Raw genomic sequence first — 9,909 nt, 5'->3', positions numbered from 1 at the left:
AGAGAAGAAAAGGCAACATTTCTCAAAGGAATATAACAAAAGCCCAGAGCTTACATGATGCATCGCCAACAATGTCCAGCATACAATAAAAAAAAATTACTAGACATGATAAAAAAAAAGAGGGAACCATGACCCATCGTCAAGGGAAAAGCACCAATCCCAACATTACTGAGAAGATGGATTCAGAAGACAAAGATTTTAAAGCAGCTGCTGTAAATATGGTTCAATGAATTAAACTATATATATATGTTCAAAGAATTAAGAAAATATGGGCTTACTGAGTGAAGAGATAGGAAATCTCAGCAGAGAAATGTAAACATAAAAAAGGAGATAAATAGAAATTCTAGAACTGAAAATTACAAGGACAAAAAGAATTCACAGTAGATCAGAGATGGGAGAAGAAAGTCCGTGAGGAACTTGAACATAGGAAGACAGATCTATAGAAATTATCTGAATGGTAATTATCTAAATGAATAATTACCTAAATTATCTAATGAATGGAGAGAAAATAGATTGAAGAAAAGTAAACAGATCCTTAGAGACCTGTAGGACAATAGAAAATTGTCTAAATATGTATAATCAGAGATTCAGAAGGAGAAGAAGGTAAAAATGGGGCAAAATAGATTTTTTTCAAGAAATGACAAAAAGGCAAGCTGCAGACTGGGAGAAGTTTTTGTAATATATATATTTGACAATGGAATTATATCCAGAATCTATTTTAAAACTGTTACAACTCAAAAATAATAACAATCTTATTATTGTTTCTTTTTCCTTTTTTTGCTGAGGAAGATGCACCCTGAGCTAACATCTGTTACCAATCTTCCTCTTTTTGCTTGAGGAAGATTGTCCCCGAACTAACAACTGTGCCAACCTTCCTCTATTTTGTTTGTGGGACGCCGCCACAGCATGGCTGCTGACAAGTGGTGTAGGTCCATGCCCAGGAACTGAACCTGGGCTGCTGAACTGGAACACGCTGAGCTTAACCACTAGGCCATGGGACCAGCCCTAATCTTACTATTTTTTAAAGGGCAAAAGCTTTGAACAGACACTTCACCAAAGAAGATATATGAATGGCTAATAAGCACAGGAAGAGATACTCAACATCATTAGTGATCAGGGAATTGCAAATTAAAGCTGCAATGAGATATCACTACACATGCATTAGAAAGGCTAACATTTACAAAGGCTGACAATGCCGACCAATGGAGAAGATGGAGAATAGTTGAATCTCTTCTACAAAGAAAGTGAAAAATAGTACAACCACTTTGGATAACAGTTTGACAGTTTCTTTTACAGTTAAACATACACTTATCATATGAACCAGCTACTCCACTCCTAGCTATTTACTAAAATGAAATAAAAGCATACATTCACACAAAGATTGTTTATAGCAACTTTATCCAAAATTGAGAACAACCCAAATATGCACCAATAGGTAAATGGCTAACAAATTGTGTTACTAATACAAAAAGATATTAATCATCAATAAAAATATAAATTACTAATAAATACAACAATGTGAATGTGTCTCAACAACATCATGCTGAGTAAAAGAAGCTCAACACCAAATAGTGCGTGCTGTGTTGTTCCATTTCTATGAAACGCTGGAGAGACAAAGCTAACCCAGAGTGATGGAAATCAGAGTCGTGGTTGCCTGGAGCTGTGGGGGGAAGGAGGGATTGGCCGCAAAGGGATATGTAGGAGGGAACTTTCTGGTGTGATGAAAATGTGCTGTCTTGATTGTGGTGATGGTTACATAGGTGTATACATTTACTGAACTCTTAAAAGGTGTGCATTTTAATGTATGTAAATTATACCTCACAAAGTTGATTTTTGAAAGGCTACTTGCCTAACTTTTTAAAATAGAAGCTTTATCCTCATCACCACCCTGTAACGAATCATTCAGCAATAAATTTTATGAGGAACCAGTTCTTTGTGAATCACACACAGACACCCCAAATGAATGTCTAACCATGCGTTTGTGTTATACGTGTGTGGCTGGAGGAACAGATGCCCGTTAAACTAGTCAAGCCCCTGCCCCTCCTCTCTGATTCTCGGCTGCAGAAGAAACTGTAATTTCAGGTCTCATCTTCCTAAGCATCTTCAGTAAATATTTGTTGACCAGTTCCTGAAGTGAGTGAGTGTCTCTATGCATTTTATGAACAAGTTCTACCACCTGAAATCTTGGCTGCTACAAAGGATGGGGGTACGTTCCCTACCAAATGTGCCCCACTCTCACAGCAGAGGTAAACAAACAGAGTGTGGCCACAGAGTGAACCGATGCTACTACCAGTCAGGTGAGCTGTCCTAAGCATCTTCCCCTGCTTGAGGACCCTCCTGCAGACTCTTGAAAATACAGGCAATAGGGAAGCTAGACTTTCCTTTCCTTGAAATTGTCCTACCTGCAGTGGGAAATTGATGGACAAGGGTGAGGTGTCATAAAGTAAGGGCACTGCTCGCCCGTGCAGTGATCACAGGTGCTAAGACGAGTGCCTCCATTGACTGGAAAACCTCCATTACTGATATGGAACCTTCATAAGAACAGCTGGGTGCTCACTTCAGCAGCACATATATTAAAACTGGAACAATACAGAGAAGATTTGCACGGCCCCTGTGCAAGGGTGACAGGTAAATTTGTGAAGCATTCCATATTTTTATATGTGAAATCTTAAAAGATAACCAAACTCATAGAAAAAGAGAACAGATTTGTGGTTACCAGGGTGGAGGGTGGGAGGTGGGGGAATTGAGTGAAGGGGGAAAGGTACAAACTCCCAATTATTAGATAAATAAGTCCTGGGGATGTAACGTCCAGCATGGTGACTATAGTTAACACTGCTGTACGGTATATTTGAAAGTTGCTGAAAGAGTAGATCCTAAAAGTTCTCGTCACAAGGAAAAACGAAAATGTATTGTAACTTTATGAGGTAAGGGATGTTCAAGTCAAGTCTTCATGCTGTAACACCTTAAACAGTGTTGTATGGCAATCATATCAATAAAACTGAAAAAAAATAGAATAGCAGGAACTGCATAAAATTTCACTACAAGCTCAAACACTGTTACCTATTTTATTAGTTGTCTATTATTGCTTAACAAATTACCACAAACTTAACAACTTAAAACACTACCCAGGGGCCGGCCCAGTGGCGTAGCGGTTAAGTGCACACATTCCACTTTGGTGGCCTGGAATTCGCCGGTTCGGATCCTGGGTGCGGACATGGCACCACTTGGCAAGCCATGCTGTGGTAGGCGTCCCACATTTGAAGTAGAGGAAGATGGGCATGGATGTTAGCTCAGGGCCAGTCTTCCTCAGCAAAAAGAGGAGGATTGGCAGCAAATGTTAGCTCAGGGCTAATCTTCCTCAAAAAAAAAACTACCCATTTATTATTTCACACTTTGGCAAATCAGAAGTCTGGGCAGTGTTGACTCTGCGTGGAGTATCACAAGGCCAAACTCAAGGTGTCAGCTGAGTTGGGCTCTTACCTGAATGCTCTGGAGAAGAAACTCCTTTCAAGCTTGTTCATCTTGTTGGCAGAATTCAGTTCCTTGGGCATGTAGGACTGAGATCCCATTGTCTTTCTGGCTATCTAGAAACTGCTTGCATTCCTTGGCTTATAGTCCCCTTCCTCCATCTTCAAAGCCAATGATTGTGGGTTGAATCCTTCTCAGGCTTAGCCTCTCTCTAACTTCCTCTTCTACGACCAGCCAGAGAAAACTCTGCTTTTAAAGGGCTCGTGTGATTAGGTCAGGTGCACCTGGATAGTCTCCCTATCTTAAGGTCAACTGATTAGTAACCTTAATTACATCTGAAAAACCACTTTGCCGTGTAACAAAACACAATCACAGGAGTAACACCAGGGGCTGAGATCGTGGGGCTGTCTTAGAATCCTGCTTGCTACACCAATGCTAGATTCTGCCCAGCACCACTGACCTTCTTTGTATCCATAGAGATACCATTCACCCAAATATTATGAAGTTGTCTTTAAAAACAAATGCTGCTAGTCAGTGATTCAGAGCCCACTTTCCAGAGTACAATAATTAAGACTACAGAAAATACAAGATTTAAAGTTAGAGGAACTGTGTTTAAATCCCAAGAGTTCAAGGAAGAGAGAAGTCAGTATGAGCTAGGAAAAGCTTCATAGAGGAAGTGGTACCCAAGCAGAGCTTTGTGGGATGCACAGAATTTGGGTGAGCAACAGCATGACCAGAGACAGTAATAACATGGCATTGGCTGAGTAGTGAGGAGACCCACCTGGTAGCCTTTTGGGGAAGATTTTGAAATAAAGATGGCTTTGCAAACCAGTACAAGAGTTTGCATCAGGTTCAATAAACAATACTGAGCCTGTGAAAACCTTTCTAAGTTTTCGTAAGAGTATGCCAAATTGTTGGAAATTTTTGGATTGGTAAGAAAAATGAGAAGATGAGAGGAAGAATAATTAGAAAACTATGGAAGACAAATTGCTTATCAGAGATACTTACAGACATCCCATGATGAGTGGAGTGGGCTTTACCACATTCCAGAAAAAAATAAGGGGGAAGAAAAAGAATGGCAAAATGTTTGTAATTAATAAAGCTTCAGGGTAGGTGCGTGTTGGTTCAATATTCTATTCTCCCTGCTTTTGTGTGTGTTTGAATGTTTCAATAATAAAATGGGGTTTATTTAAAGCCTAGTGTGGTAATCCAGGAATGAAGTCATGAAAACCTAGACATGGGTGGTGCCAGGGAAAATGGAAAGGAAAAAAAGACCGATTCAACAGACATTTTGACCTTGATAACAGATTTGGTATAAGAAATTCAGCTGAGGGAAGAAACAAGACTCATTTATATAGCCTTGGAAATAGAATAAAGCCATAAAAAGAACCTGTCAGCTGTCTATAAATTCCTGAACTTTATAATGATGTACCTCATTAATCTGTATGATTGGAATGTGTATGGAAATTAATAATCTGTGTAAGTTACATTTCTGTCTATAGACCTCTTTCTCTGTCTACTGTACCAGATGAAAAAAACTAGACAGATTTTCATCAAATTTAGAAGATCTGTTTGGAAAAATCTGCCTATTAAAATATAGCCTTATTTGGTCTATACAAAAAATCATTTTGTGGGGCCCCAAAGGTGTCTCATTGTTTATCTTTCTTTTAAGCAAGTTAATGTAGTATATTATTTTTAAAGTTTTCTACAAGTTTAGTCCAGAAATTTACCTTTTTAAAAGGGTTTCCAGGGATCTTTTGAGTAGACGCACCTGAAAGGTCCAAATGTTTGCTTGTTTTCCCAAGTGATATATTTTAAATGTTCTTTAGACATATGAAGATACACCGGCCAAAATTGCTATCTTGAAGATGAACAATTCTTGTTTCCACCTGCAAGAGCTTAAAAAGGAGAATTTTTTGGAAGTTTTAAAGTAATTCTGGAAGGAATACTTCTTGGGAGCGAAAACAATGAATGAACCTTTCGATGGTGATGGATGGTAATTAGTCTTTGGTTGGTGAATTGAAATATAATGATGTACACCTGAAATTTATATAATGTTATAAACTAATCTTACTCCAATTAAAAAATTAATTTAACAAATTTTTAAAAATAAATAAAAATTTATTTTTTAAAAAGAATGAAAGTGATACCTAATGTGGAAACAGTTGGAGCCAGTTCGGAAAGACAGGCTCTTAGTGGGCAGACTCCCATGGAGACAAATGCCCACACTTAGGAAGCTTATGCCCCAAGAGAGGACAGTGCATTCCCAGGGAGTCCACATCTGAGGCTTCCGGGAGAGGCCATGCAGAGGCACCCCGCACTCTCATACAAGTACTTGAAATGGAAGTCCGGCCCAAGCGACATTTGGCTGCAAATGCAGAGAGAAGGCCAGGTGGATTAAGATTCCATGAACTGAGAAAATAAACAGTGATTTCAAACTTAAGCCCCAAATCAATTAAGCTAAGGAATCTAGTATTGTTTCACAATCTGAAATTATTCCCTATCGTCAAGCCCAAAGGTACTGTTCCAACAGGAAACACGAGCAGGATCTAATTACTAAGTCTGCAGAACTCCTGAAGCCTTTATTTTCAGATTAATAGCCAGAATCCTGTCACTTAAAAAAATATCTAGACCTAAAACAGTATATTTCAGTGGAGTTTGGCGAAGTGGATTAATATTTCTTGTCTGAAACCATGGATGTCCTTGAGTTGACCCTTCACATTCATGTCTGCAGTTTCCAGCAAGTGCCTGTTCTGGTGTTACTATCACAAGGTAAGATGGTCTAAAATGCAGACCTTAATTTGTGGGATTGTGTGCTTCACACACAGGCATCTCCAGGTAGTGTGATCCCAGGTGAAGAGGAGCCGGGTTACTCATATGTGAACCAGAGAGGAGAATGACTAATGAGAATCACAAACGCTTTGTTGTAAGTTTCAAATAATTAAAGCTCTTTTAATAGTTATAGTAATTTTTAAATTACAGCTCAACAATTATTTTATTATTTCTACTAAAGATTATCAGTGCTAAATGAGTCTCCTGGTCATCGCCAGGTATCACAGCCAATAAATCCAATGGAGATGATGTTAAATCAACAATTACATAAAAAAGATGCTTATAGATTCTGAAGATAGTCTGTAGGGTTGCTCAAAAAGAAATATTCATCTTAATCGGTTTGTAAGAGAAATAATGGTAGCAGAAAAGATTATAGAGCCTCCTTCCCTGGGGTGATAGGTTAAATGGTGCCCTCCAAAAAGATATCTCCACATCCTGACTCTCAGAAACTGTGAATGGTACCTCATTTGGAAAAACGCTCTTTGCACGTGTGATTAAGAATCTCAAGATGAGGTCATCCTAGATTATTCGGGTGGGTCCTAAATCCAATGACAAATGTCCTTGTAAGAGACTCCCCAGAACTGTGAGAGAATACATTTCTGCTGTTTGAGGCCACCAAGTTTGTGGTAATTTGCCACATAGTCCTAGGAAACTAATACAGCTGAGGATTAAAAACCAGAATGACCTTAGAAGTGTTTTATGAAAGCAAAAAAACAGATTAGGTGACTCCTGATCCCTCCTTCTGAGCCAGTTTCTTCACCACAGGACCCCACACGCCTGGCACACAGCAGCTGCTCATCACTCTGCTGCCTCATCCCCACGGGCACCCCAGCAACCCATTCTCTTAGCACCATATGGCCACTGCCTGTCACAGGTGCTCTCCAATGTCGGCATTTCCTAGTTAGACTAAACTGTGCCCTAGAATCATCTTCCCATATACCTGCAAGGAGCCCTGAAAACCCTGGAAATTCTGATTCCAGAAGGCCAGGGTGGGGCCAAGGCATTTGCACATTTAATAAGCTTCACAAAAGATTCTGATGTCCACCAAAAACTGAAACCTTGAACCTAGAGCATTCAGCTGCAGGACAAGCTGTCAGGCTACTCTCATTCCCAAACCCACTCAGGCTGATCAGCAGGGGAAGGGCAAGATGGGCAGAGCAGGAAGCACAGGGCTGAGGACGGAGAAGACACACAAGAGAGCTGGACACACAGAGCGACCTCCACCCTCACTCCTGGAAACAGGCCATCCACACGACGTCTCCGGGTCCGCGCAGACTCCTCGGATGGAGTGAGGGGATTGAGAATGTGAAACCAGACTTGGTATATAGCTGAAGGATTAAAGTGTTGCTGGATTAAATCATAAATTCGACATGAATGATAAAACATTTATACACTAAAGTGTAAAATATACTGAGAAAATGTAAATCACAAAAGGAGCCACAAAATTAAATTCAATTTAGGGAGTATTTGTTGAGTATCTGTATGCGTCAGACACTGTGCCAGGTGTGGGGCCTCTGATGGTGGAGACGGTCTCTCCCCTCCCTTCAAGGACAAATCCAGGATACTACCAGGAAAACCTAAACCCGGCTGTCTGGTTATAACTAGTCTAAAACCTTGTACCCAGGCCTGATCTCAGAGGGACCGCTGAGAACTTAGCCAGTAGCTGGAGTTGATTTCTCCCCAGGGTCACATTCAATACAGAACTGACGCTATCAGAAATTGGAGTCAGTGGTACTCAATCTAAGAAGCTGACATTTATTAAAGGTTAGAGGAGTTTGAGGAAATTCTCCACTCCTGACTAACTAAAAATATAGAAAGGAGGTTAAATCTTACTGATTTGATTAACAAATAGAGCTGGAAGGTTTGTTCTCTGACACTTGAGGGAATTCCTTAGTGAAACAGCAAACTACAGTACTAGAGTTAGTCCTTTGCAAAGAGGGACTCCTAATTTTTAAAAAGGAGAGTAGTTGTGCCCATTTTCATTAACATGTCATCCATGTCACTCTTCAATCCTATGGCTAAGTTCAGAAATATGATAGTCACGAGTTCATTAGTACTTGATAACACAGCTCTGGCTGGAAACACCACTTTCCCCAGAAGCAGTGATCCCAACCAGGATTGGCGTACATTGGTTCACTCATTTAACCTACATTTTACGAAGCTCCTACTATGTGCCAGGCACTGTGCTAGGGCCTGAGGCGGCAGCAATGAGCACGTAGTCTGGGCTTCTCTGGGCTCATTCTTTAAAACAAATTGGTCACGAGCCCCCCCCGCCCCACACTCCCGAAGCAGATATTGCTAGTCAATGTGAGCACCCCCTCCCACTGAGCCCTACACTTCCCGAGGATCTTTCTCAACATGCTACTGAGAATATACCAGTCAGAGGTGGAACACGAGACGAGATGTATTGGTCATCCAGATACTAATCAAACTACACTGAATCACCTGTGGTTCCCCCAAAATACTGTTGCCTCGGTTCATGTCATTTTCTGTTCCTGTCTCTTTCACCCCCCTCTCCTCCCCCTCTGAATATCCAAATCAACTCTTCTGAAGATACAACTCAAACGCTCTGCCTTGAAGTCTCCCTAGTCCTCCCATTCAGATACAAATTCTTTCTCTTCTCAATCTCTGTATTTCTTTCCCTTTTTTATGGAATCTAATAAAGTGCATGTCTCCCATATATGCATCTGAAGGATAAGAAATCTTTTATGTCCTTGAAAGCCTCATATTACCTATCATACAGCTTTGTGCGTGCATGCACACACACACACAATCACATGCTTGCTAAGCACTGGGTCAATTAGTTATTTATGACAGAACTTGGGACTGATTAGGAGCGAACACACAACCTCACTTGGGAAAAAGCTCACTGTGTATCCATGTTCAAGGAGAGTACATGATTTCTATTGTTCTGGTTATCAGGCTGTATTTGCAGTGCCAATTAACTCAAGATTTCATTTATATGAAAGCAGAAAAATTATATTTGATGTGCAGATCGGAACTACAATAGATTCTTAACCTGAGTCACAGGCTCCTGGTGGCTGTGAAGCTCCTGAGACTGTAGACAGCGTTCATGAGTATACGCACAGGTGCATTTCCCCAGGGAAGGGACTCACAGCCTTCACCAGATTCTCAAGAGCTTAGAACTAGAATGTATGTGCCGTAATGGATCCTGACGAGGATGCTGACATGTTTTTCTCATGTCACACGGTATGCTGGCAAAGGGAAGGATTCCCTACACTGCTGTTCCCAGCCGGTAGCTCTCAGGACAGTCCTGGGAACCCCCACACTGTTTTCCTATGTTCTCTGCTCCCACAAAATAAAGTATGACAAATAAAGTCATAAAGACTTAGCTTTTTTAGCACATAAACTTCTAAATGATCAACAGTATCTATTAAACTTCCATGATATTTTCAGAACATAACAAACCCCTATGAACTTGGCAAAGTTTTTTATTATATACCTTCAGGAAACATGTTCTCAAAAATAATCTAAATTAAAATATATTAGCTAAATTAAAGGTGTTTAGATTAGTAATTCATAGCACTTTTTCGACCTAGGGAAATATAAAAAAGGGACAAGGAAAAAAATGCACATCCTTAAGATGAC

At 40.2% G+C, this 9,909-nt stretch overlaps 1 non-coding gene across 1 annotated transcript; it reads left to right on the top strand.

Moving 5' to 3' along the window:
* The first annotated feature begins 2,549 nt into the window (after positions 1–2,549).
* Positions 2,550–2,656, top strand: LOC123286171 (U6 spliceosomal RNA). The gene has a single exon (XR_006528443.1). It is a non-coding gene; the product is annotated as a U6 spliceosomal RNA (small nuclear RNA).
* The last annotated feature ends 7,253 nt before the right edge of the window (positions 2,657–9,909 follow it).

The sequence above is a fragment of the Equus asinus genome, chromosome 5 (genome assembly GCF_041296235.1).
Source record: "Equus asinus isolate D_3611 breed Donkey chromosome 5, EquAss-T2T_v2, whole genome shotgun sequence".
Classification (NCBI taxonomy): Eukaryota; Metazoa; Chordata; class Mammalia; order Perissodactyla; family Equidae; genus Equus; species Equus asinus.
This window is presented reverse-complemented; position numbering and strand designations above follow the sequence as displayed.